The sequence below is a fragment of the Pipra filicauda genome, unplaced genomic scaffold, assembly GCF_003945595.2.
Source record: "Pipra filicauda isolate LSUMZ 115617 unplaced genomic scaffold, ASM394559v2 scaffold161_size1661140_pilon, whole genome shotgun sequence".
NCBI lineage: Eukaryota > Metazoa > Chordata > Aves > Passeriformes > Pipridae > Pipra > Pipra filicauda.
Window position 1 is genome coordinate 994,428 of NW_024104118.1, and position 19,220 is coordinate 1,013,647.

Below are 19,220 nucleotides of genomic sequence, written 5' to 3' on the forward strand. Positions count from 1 at the left end.
AGGATCGCTGACAGAGCCACTGAGGTAGTTGCTAATAATTCAGGACATGTAAGTGAGGATCAGGAGGTGGATCCTCTCCCTTAGCCGAAGGGAGGAACAGGCTGCAGGGTGAATCCTGGTCGTGGGGCAGCCTAAAGACAGGGGGTGCCCACAAATGCTGTGGATTGCAGAGGGCTGCATTGATCTGCTGTCCTTTGGGAAGGGGTGTGCCCGAGGAGGTGCTGGGATTCCTGCTGTGTCTGTCCTGGGACTCACTGCGGCTGCACAGGAGTTCTCTCAGTCCCACTGATCCACTGACTGTGGATTTGCTGCTGTGGGTGGCATTAAGCTCACAGCAGCCTCTGCTCCCGGGGAATTCTTTCATTCCTGTGACCACATTTCAGGAGGAGAATGCCAGGCACCCATTCAATCTGCCACTTTCTGCTCTAATCACAATTCAGGAAGATTTTCTGATAACCCCCATCATACATCCGTGAGTGTTCCTGTGGGGGAGAGGGTTGGAAGCTGACAGCCACAGTTTTAGTGTTTGCTTGTTTGGATACAGGCCTAGAGTGGGAGCAGGAAATCCACTGCCATTTCACAGCTTTATTTGTTGAATGGAAAGCAGGGAATTGACATCATGTATTCAAGAGCAAGAAAAATGGCATTTATGGCAGGGTGTAATTTTTTTTTTTATGGTCCCAAGCGTTCCTTTGTTTGCAATTTTGGCTTAATATATTCATGATACTTTGAAATAGGGCTGTGTGTGGAGATGGGGGTTTTAAATTGCTTTTGTTGTTGTTTCTGGCTTATATAAATGTATATATTCTGCAAAGATCAAAGGTGACCTGGAAAGAGGGTTTGTAAGAGATTATTCATCCAAATGATATTTTTTTCCATTACAATGGGGGCAGGGGTGGAGGGAAGAGAAATTTTAAGCTTATTCTCTCAGACTTTGGTTTTGTTCAGCTTTCTTACTTTCACAACATATTTTATTTTTACCAAAATCTCTAATAAGCCACTGGAGTGAAGTATTTGCTAACAAAAGTAATGTTAAGTATTTCAATAAAATCTCTCCTCCTCGTTGATCACAGACACACACACTCTGTGGTTATTCCTTTAATTCTCCTGAGAGATTCCAGGACATACTTCAAGACCAGATCTACTTTTTTTTATGCTATTATTTGAAATATATGGATTTTCCTTAAGTCTTTTCAGGTCTACTTTATTTTTAATTTTTTATTTGCATATAAAAATTATGAAGTTACATTATGATAATGCCATTTCCAGTGCTTCTGAAAATACCTTTAAAGTCTTACTTGCATGATCTGTCAACTCAAATTATTACATTTGCATCTTTTTTTGTAGAGCCTTTACAATTAGAATCACTGTGTTTTGTGATAAAGTTTAAGGGAGAAGATAAGCCAGTTTGTTCATGGCCATTTGGAAATCCTGCTTAATACTTCTACTAAAAAACCAAAAACGTTCTATTAGGATTGAAAGGAAAGTGTGGGAAGAAAATGGCAAATTCCAGTGTATGAAGCCGTGGAAGTTTTGTCAAAGTCAGAGTGCTTGAGAAACTTTAAAAGGCCTTGTTTAGTTGAAGGAGGAACCAGGAATTTGCTTAGGGAAGGCGTGGGCTGCAAGTTGCATAAAACAGACTCAGAAAGGTCGTGGGAGACGACAGCAAGGTGCATGTCATGGATGTGATTTGTGGTTAAAGGCAATTCCTGTGCTTATGTGGAGAAAGTTATTTCCAGTGCTGTGGTAACTCTGGGGAAATTTCAGAAGGTTCTGTTAGTGTCACAGATTCTTCAAATTTATACACACACAGACATTTGATGACAGTCGAATGTTGTCCATAGTTGTTACCTTCGAAATAGCAACGACAGAAAGAAAGATGTTTGTAATATTATAAACCAAAAAGTAGAAGTGTTCCTGAAATGTTAAAAATGTGAGCGTTTTGTGTTCATACTTGAAGTGAGTTTTCTTTCTTAAAGGATGTTTTATGAATGACATGGAGAATCTGGAAGAAAATTTTCTGTTAATCCCACAAAAATGAAGGTTGTGCCATTCTTGTGCAAGGAGGCCAACACTTCGGCAGAAACAATTTGGAGAAGAAAAATATCAGAATAAATTAAAGCCACAGGGATTTGTGCCATTTTTCAGCAGTGCTGCTGTGCCCTGCCCTGTGCTGGGGGTAGAATCTGTCCCATCAGGATGGAGAGCACGGTGTTAATGTGGATATCTGCACACAGAAGTGTGTGAACAAGGGTGTTTTAGGAGGGTTATACAGAAGGATAGACACTTAAGCAGCACCACACACAGGGTAATTAAGAGGATTGCACAGCATGTGGTATTCAAAAACTCGTAGTTGTATCATTTATACAGAAAATCACTCAAACTCTGCTACTTCATGAACATTCCTCCTTCCCTTAGCACTCCTCCCACTTACCTTTTGCCGGGAGCTGCTGTAAGGAAATACTTCTCTGCATTTCTTCTGCTTCTGTCAGTCTGTGATAATGATGAACCTGAAACTCTTCTGCAGTGGCAATTTGCAGTACTTCAGTAAATTGTGGCTTTTGTCAGATAAATTGCATTGGTAAAATTTTCCTTGATCCCCAAAACCTTCATTTATCTTCCCATTAAAGATATATATATTCTCCAACTTCCATTCTTCCCCTTTAATCTGTGAAGTACAGAATATGATGTGGTTTCTGCATTGATTTTCAAGATAATTTTTAGCCTGTCAAAGACCTTCTGTCTCAACAACTTTGAAACAAAGATTTCTAAATAGATGAGAAAGTGCAGCTGCCACATTAACAGACACAAGAAGCTGGAAGGGAAGGATCTCGCAGATGGTTCTAATAAAACTCAGCACACAGCAAAGGAGTGTGGTGGGGGAGTGGGTTGAAATTCAAATTGTAATCCCAGTGCAAGTTTGGGGGTTAGTTTGTGAAAGAAAGCTGCAGAAAAGATCATTTGAGGGTTTGGGGTTGGGGGAGGGTTATTGCTGGTTTCAGTTTTTCCTGTTGCTGCAGCGCTGCCTTTTCCTTCTCCCCGTATCCCTGTGTCCATGATGCTGCCTGAGCTTGTGTTGCTGTGCCCAGAACCCTCCTCTGGAAAATAGATATTCATAGGATTTCTGTGAATGTAAAACCACCAGTAAGGGCTGTTGAGGGAGGAAAATTTTCTTGTTACAGCGCAGAGCAGTAAAAATGGTGCAGAGGGAGGCTTCTGTTGCTTCATTGACAGGTGCTGCTCCTGCAGCCACAGAGCCAACAGTTCCTTTTGGCCAAGCTTTGATAAACCAGGTTTTCCCTTGTAAGAAGTTTGTACTACACGATTCATTCATAAGGATGGGTGACTTGTACTACTTTGTCTTCTTTCTGCTTTTTCCTCTCTGATTCAATGCTATTAGGGCTGTAATATTAGGCCAAAAATTAATCAATAAAAGTTGCAGTAGGAGAGGTGCAGCTGAGGGCCTGGTGATCTCAAACTCAACCACCAGTTCTTCCTGATGTGACAGTTTGGGGGTCATTGGTTCTTGTGACCAGAAAACCTCACTTTCACCTTATCTCCAGAACCAAAGCAATCAAGTTTTTATTTCTTCTTCCTCCTCATGCTAATCTTTCTGTTCTTCAGTGAAAGGAAGAGTGTTTGAGAGCACACAGGCTTTCAGCTTACATGGCAGCCCTTGGGGATGTGTCTTCATCTTGCTGTGTCAAAAGCTTTTCAAATCAGTAGCTCAGGAGTAGCAAATCCTTCAAACGCATGAGTAACAGATACTTGGTTTTGAGAGTCCTTAAGCATGAGCAAGTCATTAAGTACTTCCTTTCTCCCTGTGAATCAGTTCTATTTTAAACAGTATGTTCATCATGTATTTAATATTTTAAAAAGTAAAAGAAGTTTTAAACTCTTTTCCTGAGTCTCCTGTGTACACCCATGACTTTGTATTAAAAACATATCTGCAAAGGACTGCACGTTCCCTCTGTTGATGCATTCCCTTTCCTAATCTCCTTTAGGAGTGGATATATTCTGTCTGAAGCAGTTCTTTGCCCAAGGAGACCATTTTGAAGTGAAGAAGTTATTACTCTGAAAACAGAGTATTACCTGATCAGCAGCGGGGTGATGCCACTTAAAAATGCAGCCTCTCTAGTGTTCAGCAACAACTGACAGCAGTATCCCCTCTGGAAATCCTGGTCTGCAGTATTTTCTGTGCCAGGTGACCCTTTGGCAAAGCTGTCACACACCCATTGTGTGAGGGAGGCCTGTGGAATTCCACTGAAGGAAATCCCATGGTTTAATGAAAGGCTTTGGCTGTGGATATTGACCCTGAGATGTTGTTATGCTCTGCTTATACAGTCAATTTGGAAAGAATCTGTTTCCCCTCTCTTTACTGTGTCATTCAAAAAGGATAACTAATACGAATATTTATAATTAGGTATTTTTACAGGGGGCTGTGTCCAAGATACAACACGCTGAGACATTAAACAGCACCAATGTTGCCAGAATTCCACCAGCTTGGCAAATCTGACAGCCAGCTGAAGGCAAAGACTGGTTTTTGTGATAAAAATCAGGCCATGTACTGAATGCTAAAGCACTGCTAGTTGTTCACAGCCCGGGAAGAGTTCACTTGCAATCAACATGAATAGGAAAAACATTTCCCAAATGATGTTTTGTTTCCTAGTGGATTTGCTTCCGTTTCTGCCTCCTTACACAGTCAGCAATCATAATTCAGATGGTGGGGTTTGAAACATAGTCTTCGTGTTACTAATCTTGTAATGAGGTGCCCCTTCCTCCCGGGCTGTCACTCGGATTGACAAGACAGAGGGAGCTGCTCCCAGCCTTGGCAGTTGCTAGAAAGTCGGGATGTTTTGCAGCAATGGCTTGTGATTCATTTGTTTAGCATTCCTCGCTCTTTGTTTTGTGAGGACAGCTTGAAGGGGACTGAGTCACATGGCAGCTCTTTTCATACTGGGCTTCTACTGCCTTCAGTCTCTGCAGAAAGCCAAGGGAAAAATGGAGGGATTTACCTACATCTTCATTTAATGTTAATTGTCTAATCAGAGCAGCAGCTAAAAGGAAGGATTTCATGTCACATTCATCAATTAACTTAAAATGTTGTAAATTAATCTGTAGTACTGGGCACTGGAACAGAAGTGAATGTAGAGTGGTTTAGTTCTTTTCATTTTGAGTGGTAAGTTGCATTTTTTAAGTCAGTGTGCTGCTTGTGAATACAATGACACCCATATATATGATCTCTGTACCACCTGTTGCCTTAGCTACCATTTAACATGCAATATGCTTATGTTGGAGATAAAATGTTTTCTGTGTCACCTATAAAATATAATGTGATGGCAGTTTTAAAGAACACCTCAGTGATCCTCACAAGCCGTAGGAACACCAGATTTATATAACACTGTGGCAGTGAATCTCTGCCATCCCCAGCTGTGCCAGAGCTGTTGGAGTCCAGCTCTGCAAGGAAAGGCAAATGGCAAGCAGACACCTTTGCTCCTGCTGGGCAGAGCCTGCAGAATTCTGGGACAGAAGTACAAATGCCTGCGTGCAGCCAAAATTAAAAAATGTGCATAAGTGTTGATATTTTATTCTATGGATGCAGCTCTGTCAGTGTTTCCCTGTTTTGGTGTTCTCTAGGGACGTGCCCAGAGGTGCCCATGATTTGGGAGCAGATGGGGCCACCTCAAGCACTAAAGGAGGAGAAATCCAGCCCCTTTCCCAGGCAGCTGCTTTAGCTGGAGCCTGCTGCCTGAATCCACAAAGGTCCCAGCCCCCTGCTCTTCTAGCCAGGCAAAAAGGCAGTTTGGAAGGGGTTAAAATTTTACACAAACGTGTCACCTTATGGAGGGACTTTAAATAATCTTTAAATGCAGATGTTCCCTGCTGTGAAACGTTTGCTCATTTCTTTGTTCTTCAGGGCTGTTTTTTCTTATTTCAAAAAATTCAATAATAGGCAAAAAAATTCTGCTGCCGAGTGAGGTTCACAAGGCTGCTAAGGACTGTGGTGTTCTCCCTCCATTCCTTCTGGAGGATTTGCAGGGCCCTGTTCTCCTTCCTTTTCTTCCCCTACCTTGTATTTCTAGCTAATCCTATCTGCAAAAACAAACTCTTTGGTAATATTTAGGTTGGGAGAAGATGATTCAATTTTCTCCATCCAAAGTAAGCTTTTGACTCATCTCTAATATCTCCATTTAGATGATGAACCATAAGTTCAAGTTTAAGGCTAATTTATTGGCTCTTGCTTTATCTACCTCCAGTAGGAGGGCATTTACCCTTCTCCTTAAGTACACTTTCAAGCACATAATGTGTGTTTTCTGTTAGGATGGTTCATATTCATCTCACCTGTTGCTACTCATCTGCAGAGCTATTTTCAGTATCTTCCTTTCAGAGGTCCTAAAAAATGTTTTTGTTATGGTAATCGTTGTCAGGGCATTTTGCTTATGCTGCTCAGCAGTTGATGGCTTTGCTTGTCATGGTGCTCAGTCTGTGCAGGCTCACCAAGCTGTGGTTGCTTTGCACAGAAGTCTGAGTGCTTTGCTCCTTGTTATCTGTGGCTTTCATAATATGAATAATTTGAGTTTGCTTTTCTTTCTGCCAAATTTGTCATACACAAATGTGTTCACACTTGAAGTCGCAGAAGCAGAATACCAGAGGGGAAGAGATGAGGAGGAGGGGAAAAAAAAAAACCACCCCACAAATAAAAGCCCAAAAGAACTAGACAGTGCTGTCTCCTTGCATAACTCCAGACAGCTCTGGGAGCTTTCAGGCACAGCCTTGACACTCTCAGAAAAACAGCAAATGCTGCTCTGCTGGGAGAGGAGCCTGGAAATGTCTCTGCCTGTTCAGGAGTGCTGGGTTAAGGTGAAGATGATTTGAGTACCTTACTGGCCTAACCACCATAACCTGCTAATGTGTGAACAGAAGTAACATAAACCTGTGCTTCTGTTCTGTTAAAACAGGTAATGTACAGAGCTAGTTGTCAGGTTATTTCCTAGCTCATTCTTTATATTTTGTTTCGAAGGTGTAATTAAAAATTAAGAAAATTAGTAAGATTAGCTGCTCCTTTTCTTAGGAAAAGTCCCTGATTATTCCAGCTGGCTTCTACAGGCTGTTCCTCAGCGTGTGCCTCCAACCTGTGCTTCCATTGCAGAGCTGCAGTGTGGCTGCTGAGCAGATAAAATTAAAGGCAGACTGCAGCAGTATGCTCCTGGGGGACAGCAAACAAACGGGAATGTTAAGGGAGAAGACAAAAGTCTGGTGTGCCAGCTATGCAGCCAGAATTCTGAAAAGAATTCAAGTGTCCTTTGACATGGCTCTTGCAGCATTTCAGAGATCAGGAAGTCACCGAAGAAGGAAAATTAACAACAAATCAGATTTGAAATTTGTTGGAAATAACCTTATTTTCTGTCCTTCACAGAAAATGTTGCTGTCCTGACCAGCAGTCATGAAGAGAAGGGGGTGAAGCGAATTTGTCTGGAGAAATAGGAAGTTTTGAAGTTTTCAGTGGGATTTATTACCAGTGGCTGCAGGAGGTGTTGCCAAGCCAACCGTTGACACTGGAATGGATGAAAAGCCTCAGACTTGAGCGGTAACCCATCTTCCTGACATCTTTTTATTTCCCTAATACAGAACCATTTGTGTGGATTATAAAGGATTTTGTTCTACTACTACCAGAGTTTAAATAGAGCAATCTTACAGGGGTCAAACATTGGCTGAGCATGTGAATGTCTAAGCTTTGTTCGTTAGCAAAAAGTCTGAATTTTAGGATCTGGTGGTTTACTCCGTAGTTGTAATTTTTTCCTGAGGGTTCATCCCATCTCTTCACTGGAAAAACAAAATCAGATTTTGTAGATTTGGATTTTTCTCCATTGGTAACTGTCTTTCCACCCAATGCCCAGCAAAACTGCAGTTTGGAACAGGTTGTAGAAGCAGCTCTGTCCCTGATTTTAGTTATAAGGTAAGTACTTCATGTGACTTCTGCACTGTATGGAAAGACACATATGGTACAGTAGGAAGGTTGCTCGTTTCTGCTAGACATCAATAGTTCCTCAAAAAACTCTTCTTTTGCCATTTGCTTCTTTTCTTTGCTTATCAAGTTCTTGCTTATATTGTTCCCTGTCTATCGTTCATAAGTGGTGTTAAACATCTGAAATACCTCTGTACTTGAGACCTGCCCTCCCCAGGTCAATGTACTAGTCAGAAATACAGAACTGTGCCACTTTTTAAAGTCAAAGTGGTAGTAAAAAGACCCCCAGCTCCTCATCACTATCCTGATGTAGGCTCTGTCCCTTTGCAACAGTAGGTGAAGTGGAGCCAACCACTAAAACCAAAAGGTTTAGGAAGGATAGAGGGGAATTGCCACACCTTTAATACTCCACTGAGATGATGTTTCAATATCTTTTGAGACAAAAGAGTGAAAGAAGGTGTTTGTACCCTTCTCAAAGCCTGACTGACCCTGTGTACCATAGAATTTGCCTCAGTTTGGCTACACTGATGGGAAACAGTAACAGGTGTCAAAAATGACACATCACCGTGTTTCTTTCAGTTGGCATGAATAAAACAAAGGTAAATGTGTGGTGGTTTTGTTCAAATTGGTTCTTTCATATTCTGTTCTTGAGAGGAGAGCAAACAGATCTGACAGTAGTTTTATGTGACTTTTGGTAGAAGAATTAATCCTGCATTTCTGAACCTTGTAAATATACCTGTTCTCCTTTGTCAGTCCAGGTCAGGTAGTTATTCCACCCACGTATCATAGGCTGTGTTAAAACTTCAGTGTGAGAACAGTCAGTGCCCTAGAAGGATTCCCTCCTAATTTCTGTGAGGTTAAGGGCAAGATTTTAGAAAATGATCAGCATTAATGTAGCAGTTCCTATCTGAGATCCACACTAAGGCTCCTGTGTCTCTTGTGAGAGGACAGTCAGGCCAGCCCTTAGGAGCCTCCCAACCACTTTCAGCTCAGCCAGTGCATCCATCAGACAGTCAGTAGGCTGTTGGGGTTCTTCCCTAATTGACTTCCCAGCTCCAGGAGTTGTCTGGTTTGTTGCCAGAGTTGCTTGTATGCCGTGGTAGTGTCTCCTGCTGCACTGGCAGGAAGGGAGGGCTTGCAGATTCCATCTGTCTGCAGTGGTGACAAATGAAGCTCAAAAAGGGCTTATAAGAAAAATGTTTTTCTTCTTTGAGGTTTTCAGGTTTACTGTGCTCTTGTTAATGTTTTTTCTGTTGTTCTCTGTGCCCTTGCACTCCTTTCCCTTTGAACGTGTGCACATTTCCTTACAGATCTCTGATTCGTTGACGTGTCTAACGAGAACAAGAAAAAGACAGTTCCAGTTTGTTTTGCAAAAGCTGTGGAGCTGGGGCACTTCAATGGGATTTTAGGTTTCTCTAGGGCACTTTGGAGCCAGAAATATGAGCAGCACAAGTTAAAAAGCAATACTAGTCACAAACTCTTACCCATCCTTACTAAGGAAAATGCACCACCTTGGCTTGTCGTTGTGCAGCAGGTCAGGAGAAGACACAAACAGGTTGCAACCACCATCATTTGTGAGGAAACAGTTTTAGAAAGCTGGAAGGTGATGTTTTCTTTGTTCCCTTGTATATCACTGCCTGGCAGAGCAGCTTCTGTATGCATCCAGCCTTTGTCCAAAGAGCACTAACTGTAAATCTGCTGGGGCTAATGGCTTCTGCTGAGGAAAAAGGTTCCCATAATTGTTTCTACATCCAAATTACTATTATTTAGCTGATAAAAGTGACAATCAGAGGCCCAGGAACAGGGATAACAATGCTACTTGATAGATTTCTCTGTTGGCACAGGAAGATCTTAATCTGCTGAACATCAAGAGGTCTGTGTGGTTGAGGGAAGTGCTGGGTGAGCCGAGTGGGAGGAGGCCTGGGAAGAGCCAGGGGTTGCTGTTTTGGGCAGATAGATGTCCTTCCTGCTGGAGATGCTCCAGAGTGGCCTAGGTGGGAACTGAGAGGGTGAACATACTCCTTCTGTCCCTGAGAACAGCTGGAGGATGTTGCCTGGGAGGTGCTCTTGGCTGAGGGATTTTAAATGGGAGGGTTGTCTCTCAGCTTGAGAGCACATTTTTTCCGCCTGACTCACTGGGTGAAATCTAAATGAGTGATAAAATTTCTAAAAGTAATGTTGAATTGGTCGGAATAATAAAAGGTGGATTTATCATCAGGAAGGAAGAGCAAAATAAGGGCAAAGATTCAATGCAGAGGAAGTCACCACCTTCCCAGTAACAATGGAAGGCCGTGGGCAGCTCACACACCTCTGTGCAGCAGAGTCCTCCTGGCTCTGCAGCCACACAGCAAGTTACCATTGGAGGGGATTCTTCTGAAACCCTTCCCAGCCTCCTTTCCCATGTGCAGAACCCACACACGTTCTGTGGGATGCTTTCCATTGAAAAGACAGTGCACTACAACGTGTTTGCATAGGTTAACTTGCCGTGTAGAACACAAGCCTGTGTGTGCATGAAAGGAAACTGCCCACTATTCCTCCAGAACTCATTTTTTCCCAGGAACAACACCAGCCTTTGTTGGCTTCTTTTTGACTTGTGTGCTGGTTTAAAAGTAAACTGGCAGGAGAAATGAAGCCAACTCGAGAGAGATTACAAATCAGTTACAATTTACTAAAAAGATTACAATAAATGCAATGATACAGATAAAAAACTGGTTTTAACCCCCAGAGACAGATGTATAACCCCACAGCCTGGGACAAGAACAGAAGGGTGTTCATTAGCCCCTGTGCTGAGCACCACGTGGCCCCCCTGGGTGCAAAGTAACAGGAAAGGAAACCTGTTGGTCCAGATGATGGTCACAGTCCTGTTGGAGTGATGATCATAGTCTTGTCCAGAGTGGCAGTCCTGGTGGAGTTCTGGTCCTCCTCTGGATCCAAGGAGTGGTGCCAGAAGCCCCAAAACCCAAAGTTTATATACGCTCAAGTTCAGGTGGGGATGTCCAGCACCTCCCCTGGGACAGGGAGTTCCATGGTGGGTGATTTAACTGTGAATCATGGGATATTTTCGGAATCTTTGATGGTCTAGCTGTTGCAGCTGCCTATTGTGCCAGTCCAAGGTGGCCCATGAGCAGAGATGACCCCTCAGGCTGGGTGTGAAGGTGCTGATGCTTCCCTGGAGGGGAGTTATCACAGCTGAAACATTGGTGTGAAAACAAAAGAACACTGCCCTGCCTCACAGGGTTCTTTAACACCCAGCTTGTAGCCTGAGGTGTCAGGTGTGCCCTGGGCAGCTGCTGCAAACAATGCATTTATTAACAGTCCATCAGAAATGACATAGAGGGTGTAGAATACACAGTTTTGGTTATACCCACATAGTGATAAACTGGTCCCAGCCCCTGTAACTAGAACAACTTGGCAGGTAGAACAAGGAAGGAACAGAAAATGCTGGCACTGAAGAGGAGTCTGGTGGGATCCATGTGTGCTGTAGATCAAGTGAGGTACCTGCAGGGAGGGGCTGTTGGCTTAAATGCATTTTTAAGATAATAACCATAATAACATTCTTTTAATGATTTTACATTTCTGTACTGTGTTTCCTCTGTGCATTCCTGAACAGCTTTGCCAAACTTCAACTGCTGTACCAATTTATTTGTATTTACAGTTTGGAGAAGCACTGGGGACAGAGGCACTGGGCTGTGTGTGCTCTCAGCTGCCTTCTCCATCAGGGTTGCAGGAATCATGGAATTATAGTGCTAAAACAAGGAAGAGGTAGGGGAACAGGGTAACTGCAATTACATATAAACAATAGAAAGATTCAAAATCCAAGATTTTTAGCTCTATCTCAAAAGAAGCTGAAGATACTGAACTCAGGATGTGTTTGGGTTGGGGTGTAAGGAAATGAGACTCTTCTTGACCCAAGACCTGGCTTGCTTGTTTGTCAGGTCCAACCAGGCTTTCCCATCTGAGGTTTAAAGGACTGAAGGCTGATTCAAAATGGAACCACTGACAGACTAAGAAACAATAACATAAAAGTATTTATTCCATGTCCCTTGTATGCAGTTCTTTCCAGAGGGCAATTCCCATTTTTCACTAGCTTGCAATAGTCTCTTCCACTTATGCTTGTCTCTGAAATCTGCCCATCACAGGTGTGTTAAAAATACTGTCCTTGTCAGTTTAGCTCACAAAAGGCTGTGTTTGCTGAATTCATGCTGGTGTGATGGCTGTCCTTGGGAACTTCAAATAAGTGGGACAACATGGAAACATCATCCCATAAGTGTGTGAAGCTCCAAACCAGTGCTGCTCTTCATTTTGGACACGCTCCTCTCCGTTACATCCAAACAACTCTGCTGCTGCATATTGGCTGTTGTAGCTCTTTGTGATGGGATGGCAGATGGATTATGGTGGGAGCAGGGAACTTTCAGTGGTGGGGAGATGAGAGGCTTTGCTTGTGGTGAGGTCTCTGCTTTTCATTTGTTCAAAATTCGTAACGAATTCACCTTCTCTGAACTTTCTGTCATGTGATACTCCTGTATTTCACTCTGACATTTCATTTATCAGCTGTTCAGTTGGTGATAATTACATTCTATTTTTCATGCTGGGTCCTTTCATTCTTCTCTAGTCTATTATTATGTGTTGTGGCCTTGGCAGGAAACACATTCCCATTCTTTAAAACAAAACAAAACAAAAAAAAAAAAACACCAAAAAAAACCCCGAACAAAGCTCAGATCCTGCTGATTAAGAAAATTATTAACTTCCAGTGTTGAAAAAGATAATGAACACACCTGAGCCTGCTTCAAGCAATAACCATGCAATGCAGGTAGTCCCACCTGTCCCCACTTTATGGGCAGTGTTGGATACCCTCAGACACTGCAGCACCCACCTCATACAGAGGGTTGCAGCAGCAACATCCCTTATCTCACATTTAACACAAAATAATTGGAATTTTAGAGGCTTCTCAGATTCCAAGTGTTTCTTTTCAATGTATCTGGAATACGACTTTTCCTCTCAACCATCCATTTCCATAGGGTGGGACTAGACCTCCAGAGGTCCCTTCCAATAATGATTCTGTGATTCCTTAACTCTCCTCAGGGTAACTCTCTGAAAATGCCCACAGAACCAAGTGCTGCTGATGCACAGTCTTCCTTCCTTTGTTCTTCCAAAGCAGGAGTTTTCTCAGCCCAATCATCTCTATCTTAAGTAGGAACATTAGCATATACGTATTTTTAAGCAAAAATACTTCACAAGCAAATAGGCAGGGCTTGAAAGAGACTTCAAAATAGTTCCAAAAATACCTGCCTTGCTTTCTTTTTCAGCCTTGTCTTATATGTCATTCTTTATGTGAGTTAACCTATTTTTTTTCCGCTAAGCTCTTATTTTTGTTCCATTACTTTTCCATTTCTGGTAGTAAAAATTCTGTGTATTCTCTTGGGGAAAACTGTAGATTACACTTTAACTTGCACCGTGGTGATTTACATTACAGTGACATTCCAGAGATATTTCACAAAATTCAGACTTTTCCTACAGAACTTAGGCTGTGTGCAAACATAACTGGGATTCTTTATTTTTCCATACTAGATAGGAAGGTGTGAGGAGAAATAAAATACAAAATAGAAAAGAATCCCTAATCCGGATTCTTTAGATTCCTGCCTCCCCACCCACATTTTTGGAGAACACTGCAGGCATGCTGCTGAGACATTGGTTTTCTGCTGTACAGCTCCACCCCAGATCTGTGCCTTTGCTGTGCTGTATTGCTGTTCTTACAAATATCTTTACCAGGTTGAAAGATTTCCGATTTTTCACAGTCATTTCTTGAATTCATAACTAGAAATAAAAGTTCCCGGAGCTGCCACTTGCTAACAAGCAGTGACACAACATTCCCCCCTGATCAGTGCATCTCTGACTGGCTGTATAACCATCAGAGGGATTGAATCTGTCCAAAACCACCTGTTTTCAGGAAAAGCACTGCTGAAAATAGAATTGAGAAAGACTTCCTCTTTCAGGTGTTTTTTTTTCCTGCAAATACGGTTCAGGTGGCTCACAATTTAAACATATATTGTGTTACATGCAGGAGCCAGGAGTGTATTAACAGTTCTGACTTCCAAATGTGTCAGACTTCTTTCGGTTTGTTTAAGTTTAGGGCTTTAAGTGAGTGAATTTACAGTTATTAAATGAATCAAAACTTAAGAGTTTGCCTTTTTAATGGAAAAGTCACTTCTTCTGCAGCTAAAGAAGGATGGCACCGAGCTCACTGAAGGAAAAATAATCCTTGCCTGACTATGACTGTATGTTAATGATTTTCAAGACTTGAGTTGATGATGTCCATTAAGCTTGATGTTGGTGATGGATACAAAAATTAACCTTGAATATCTGAATGGTAGTGACGTGCTTGAGTCTTGCATCAGTCAGTAGTTGGTTAATTATCTGAGTATCAGTGCAAAGAGAGCAGGCTCCAGCTGGCTGTAATTAGGGCTGAATTGTTCCATTCCTTCAAGACAATTTTTACATTCATGGGATCTGCAGCTTTCTGTTGTCCTCATTTCCTGCAACATAAAAGCACTTGTATCTCAAAGAATTAAAGGGGGCAGATAGTGAGAGACTCTGTGGATAAATCTCATTAACATCCTTAGCAGTCTGGCTGAGAAATATGCATTGCAAGTTCTAAATAAATTTTTAAAAAATAAAATAAAAGGGAAAACAGCCCACAGGAGTCATAGCCAGAAAGTGTTATTTCAGTTGACTAGAAGAAAAGGTGGATCTTTAGAAAGCACAGTGGGTTCTATAAAAGCTGAAATCTGCTCTGTAAATTTTGGTCTTAATGAGGGACCAGCAGCCTGTGTGGGAAGAAACTTGGATGGCAAATCAGGAGTGCATGTGACATAACAGTGGATGAGGAGTCAGTAATTCAGCACTGGAAGTGCCATAGATCACAGCCCATTAGTTGAAGAAAGGCTCCCTGGTTTCTGCCCTTGTGCTGCTGAATTCCCCTGCTGGCATTGGGGTGTCCTGGCTGTGGGAGACTCCTCAGCTCCCTTCAGTTCTAGGGTCATCATGACCTGGGCAGCTTCTCGTTGCCAGCCTTTATTTCAACTCCTGAGCAAGACTGGCAAGCTTTCAAATTGTTACTCTGTTTGGGAAAGAAACAGCCTTATGTTTAGTTTGCATATTAAAATTCCATGTTGGTATCTCTGTGCAGAAGGGATATGCAGGAACTGGGGCTGGGGGGGAAGGCAGGGGGGGCCAGTGGGTGTGAGCCTGAGAGGGTCAGAGCAGGATCTGTCTAGGCCATGATGCTGCAGAAAACTTGTTGCTCTTCACCTGCCGAAATCCCCTGACACTACTTGAGGTGCAGGGGGTGACAGAGCTACAGCAGCTGCCTGGTGCTGGTAGGAAAAATTCTGTGTATTCTGGATGTTGGTGCTCACTGCTGATGGTCAGCAGCCCGTTCTGTTGCTGAGCTGACAGAAATCAACTCCTCCTCCCCATCCACAGGTGGATTTGCTGCAGTTTGAAAGCTGAGGCTGTTCAGAGGTGACAAGTGGGGAGGGTACATGGAGGTGAGCATCTTCATCTAATTTTAGTTTAAATTGTCTTATAAAGGAAGTTAGTGAGTACACTAGTGGGTAGGGAAAGATGTACAAGTTAAATTCCTTCTTCTTTATTAAAAGCAAATTAAATATTTTCATAGGTGGTAATAGTTGCACGTGTCTGTATTTGCTGTTCAGATTGGCTCTATTCAGACAGGCATCCCCAGCAGTGAATGTGCAGATACCTGAGCTGCATTTAGAAAATGCTTTTGCCATGTGGTCACAGAACTCTTAGTGCTGAGCTGTCTGTGTGTGAGCAATCACCCTGCAGTGCCCTGGCACCAGCACTGGATGAACACAGACAATTCTTGTGTAAGAGCACTTTAGTGGTCCAGGTCTGAAGTGTAGAATATACACCCAAGGAAATAATTTTATTTTGTGTGCTGAAATAAACTTTTCCAGGTTTTTTTTGTGTACTTGATTATTAATAGAGAATTATTGTTTTGCTGTTTAGACAAAAATACTGTACTTACTGACCTGCTGCTGTGGAAGTTTATATTCTCTGAGTATAGAATTTTTAATCACAGATTCTGTTTATTGACTGAAAGTAAGTCTGTTAATCCTCAGTATCTTGCTAATTTCCTGGAAACTTTACTATGAAAAACCAGCTGAAAAAAGTAACTGATACCTGATCTGTATGTACAGACCTGTGTCAGCTCTAGTCATAGGTGAATCACTTAAACATGGCTTGATGTTAGTTATTCAGACCAGTGAGTAGTTTTGAGTAGGGAGAATTGATGAACTGTTCTCCCCCACTATAGAATCAGAGATCATTAAGGTTAAAAAAGACCCCAGTGATCACAGAGTCCAACCACTAACCCAGCACTGCCAGGTCCACCACGAAGTGCCACAGTTACACAGCTTTTAAACCCCCCCAGGGATGGTGACTCCACCACCGCTCTGGACAGCCTGTGCCAACAGGGCTGGGCAATCCTTTCAAGGAAGAAAGTTTCCCTAATATTCAACCTGACCCTCCCCTGGCACAGCCTGAGGCCGTTCCCTCTCCTCCTGTCCCTTGTTCCCTGGGAGCAGAGCCCGACCCATCCTGGCTCCCCCCTCCTGTCAGGGAGTTGCAGAGCCAGAAGATCCCCCCTGAGCCTCCTTTTCTCCAGGCTCCCTTGGTTCCTCCTCATCAGACCTGTGCTCCAGACCCCTCCCAAGCTCTGTTGCCCTTCTCTGGACATGCTCCAGCCCCTCAGTGTCTTTCTTGTCGTGAGGGGCCAAAACTGACCCCAGGATTGGAGGTGCAGCCTCAGCAGTGCCCAGCACAGGAGGACAGTCACTGCCTTGGTCCTGCTGCCACGCTGATGCTGGCACAGGCTGGGTGCTATTGGCCTTCTTGCCCACCTGGGCACACGCCAGCTCCTGTTCAGCTGCTGTCAGCAGCACCCCCAGGTCCTTTTCCAGCTTTCCAGCCACTCTGCCCCCAGCCTGGAGCTGCAGGGGGTTGTTGTGACCCAAGTGCAGGACCCAGTGCTGAGTCTTGTTGAACCTCGCAGGCCTTGGCCCCTGGATCCAGCCTGTCCAGATCCCTGTGCAGAGCCCTCCTGCCCTCCAGCAGATCAACACTCCTGTCCAACGTGGTCTCGTCTGTGAACTGACTGAGGGTGCACTCAATCCCTCTCATGCACATCATTCTCACAGGCCAATCCTTCTCCTTCCCTTTAGCCTGGGTTAGCACTTAGCAAAAGGAAAAGAAGGCAGAGGGGAAGTAATTAAGGCCTTTCCCACCCCACATAAGTTCCCTTTCCTCAGTTTTGATTTCCAGCAGGGGAATTTGCTGCAGGGCCCCATAAGCACCAGTGTTGGTGGCACAGCTGTGCCACAGCTCTAACACTGAACACACAAACTGTGGGACTGTGACAGGTTCCACTGTGTTTGTAGGCCACACAGCCATAGTCTGCATTCTGCATGTCTGTATTTCAGTGGTTCCCAGCAATCTAAAGATGATAGGTTTTCCATAAATAATTGAGAGAATTCAATTATCACGACAAAATGTTAAAGGTACAACTTGAAACAAAACCCAGGAGCTCTTCAGAATCTCCTCTGCATTGTGGTTCATGAGGTGATTATTCCCACCGTGGCCCTGCATTCCCAACTACCCCACCTCATCCAGAAGTTTAAGCCTGTATCTGTGTTGTAACTTCAGCGTGAGGGATAATGTTTCCTAATTGTTGAGTTGCACATTTAGTGCAATAACTGCTGACCTCTCTCTGCAGTGCTGTGTCACAGAAGGAATGGCTTTCGTGTTGCAGCCTGATTGGAGTGCGCTGTAATGCTTCATGCATCATTTTAATGGCTCTCTCAAAAAGCCTGGTATCTCGGTATGTCATTATCTCAGACTCTGCAGTTGTTGTTTCTTATTTAAATGTCCTATCTCACTAGAGATTTAATGTAATTAGAACCAGCCTGTGGAAAAATCTTTTTCTATTATGTCTTAGCTATTGTTCCAGTCAAGATGGTAAAGCAAATCAAACAGGATATAATGAAAATGATAAAGCCATTTGCAAGAGGCAGTTTTCTCAAGGGAAGTAAAAGGCAGCACCACTTTTCATTTTGCTTTGTGTTTCTCAACATGGCATGAGCCTGGAGTAGCTCTACTGAGAGTTGTCCAATTCACCTGAGAGCAGAGACAGGTACAGCTGACAGCAATCTGAGTTGGCTGATCCAACAGGGAACCACAAGTACCACAGCAATCAGCTTCTTCCCCTGTTATTATTGCTGTACCAACCTGTTCAGACAGCACCAGGTCTGCTTGCCAGCAAAGGTGTGTGTGAAGGAACTGGGTCTGTGGGAATAAGCATCTTAGATGGGTGTTTTTTCCTCCAGATGTAGCATCCTGAGTGGGGAGGGACATGCAGAGTGTGGTGTCTGAAAAGGTACTGCAAAGGTACTCGTACCCAAAGCCTCAGTGTAACGTGTGTCCAGCCAGAAGTGATGTTCCTGGGGTAAAAGGTTAAGGAAAACAATGTCAGAGGCTTTCTTGGTCTGATTTGGAGGCAGGATCTCAGCAAGGCAGGAGGCCTCCTCTGCTGGGTGATTTCTGAGCAGCTCAGATGTTATTACTCTATGTCTCTTTGCTTTTCAATTAGGTTTATAATTTTATGTCAGAGCTGTTTTGCAATATCTTTTCTCTTTTGTGCACAAGCCGCTTGTGAACAGGCTTTTGTATTGTCAGCATGTGTTACAGAAATCTATATTAATTCACAGCAGTATTGATAAACTTTAAGTCTGAGAGGCTTGATCAAGAGGCTGAGTGCCGTGGAATAAAGCTACACATGCAGTGCCTGCAGGGGGTGATGGCAGGGCTTTCAGTCTTGCTATTTTAGCTCCCAACAGCTGTGAATAGATGGATCAAGTGTCCAAGGGGGACAATGCCTCACCAGCAGCTGAGTTTGTCTTCTGTTGGGTTTACCTGGGACAATGGGGTTTGGAAGTGCAGAGTACAGCCAGCTCAGTCTGTCCTCACAGGAATGTGAAGCAACAGAAGCAACAGATCAATCTTGTTTTTCAAAAGCCAACGACAGGGCAACTCAAATGATCAACATACCAGTCATCCAAATTATAAAAAAATCATTAGTTTGATACCTACAAACTATTGTAAAACTTCAGATGTAATGGAGAAAAAAAATCTCCCCGAAAGAATTCTCCTGTTTGTACTTTTCTGGGCTCGGTGA

General features: G+C 43.2%; 1 protein-coding gene across 9 annotated transcripts in view; it reads left to right on the plus strand.

The window, feature by feature from the left end:
- The window catches only part of PEAK1 (pseudopodium enriched atypical kinase 1), a 112,710-nt gene that overhangs the window by 41,405 nt on the left and 52,085 nt on the right, over positions 1-19,220 (plus strand). For all 9 annotated transcript variants that reach the window (XM_027712274.2, XM_027712282.2, XM_027712281.2 and 6 more), the window contains one exon: positions 7,418-7,588. The gene's annotated coding sequence lies outside the window, so the exon portion shown is untranslated. The remainder of the gene's footprint in view (positions 1-7,417; positions 7,589-19,220) is intronic.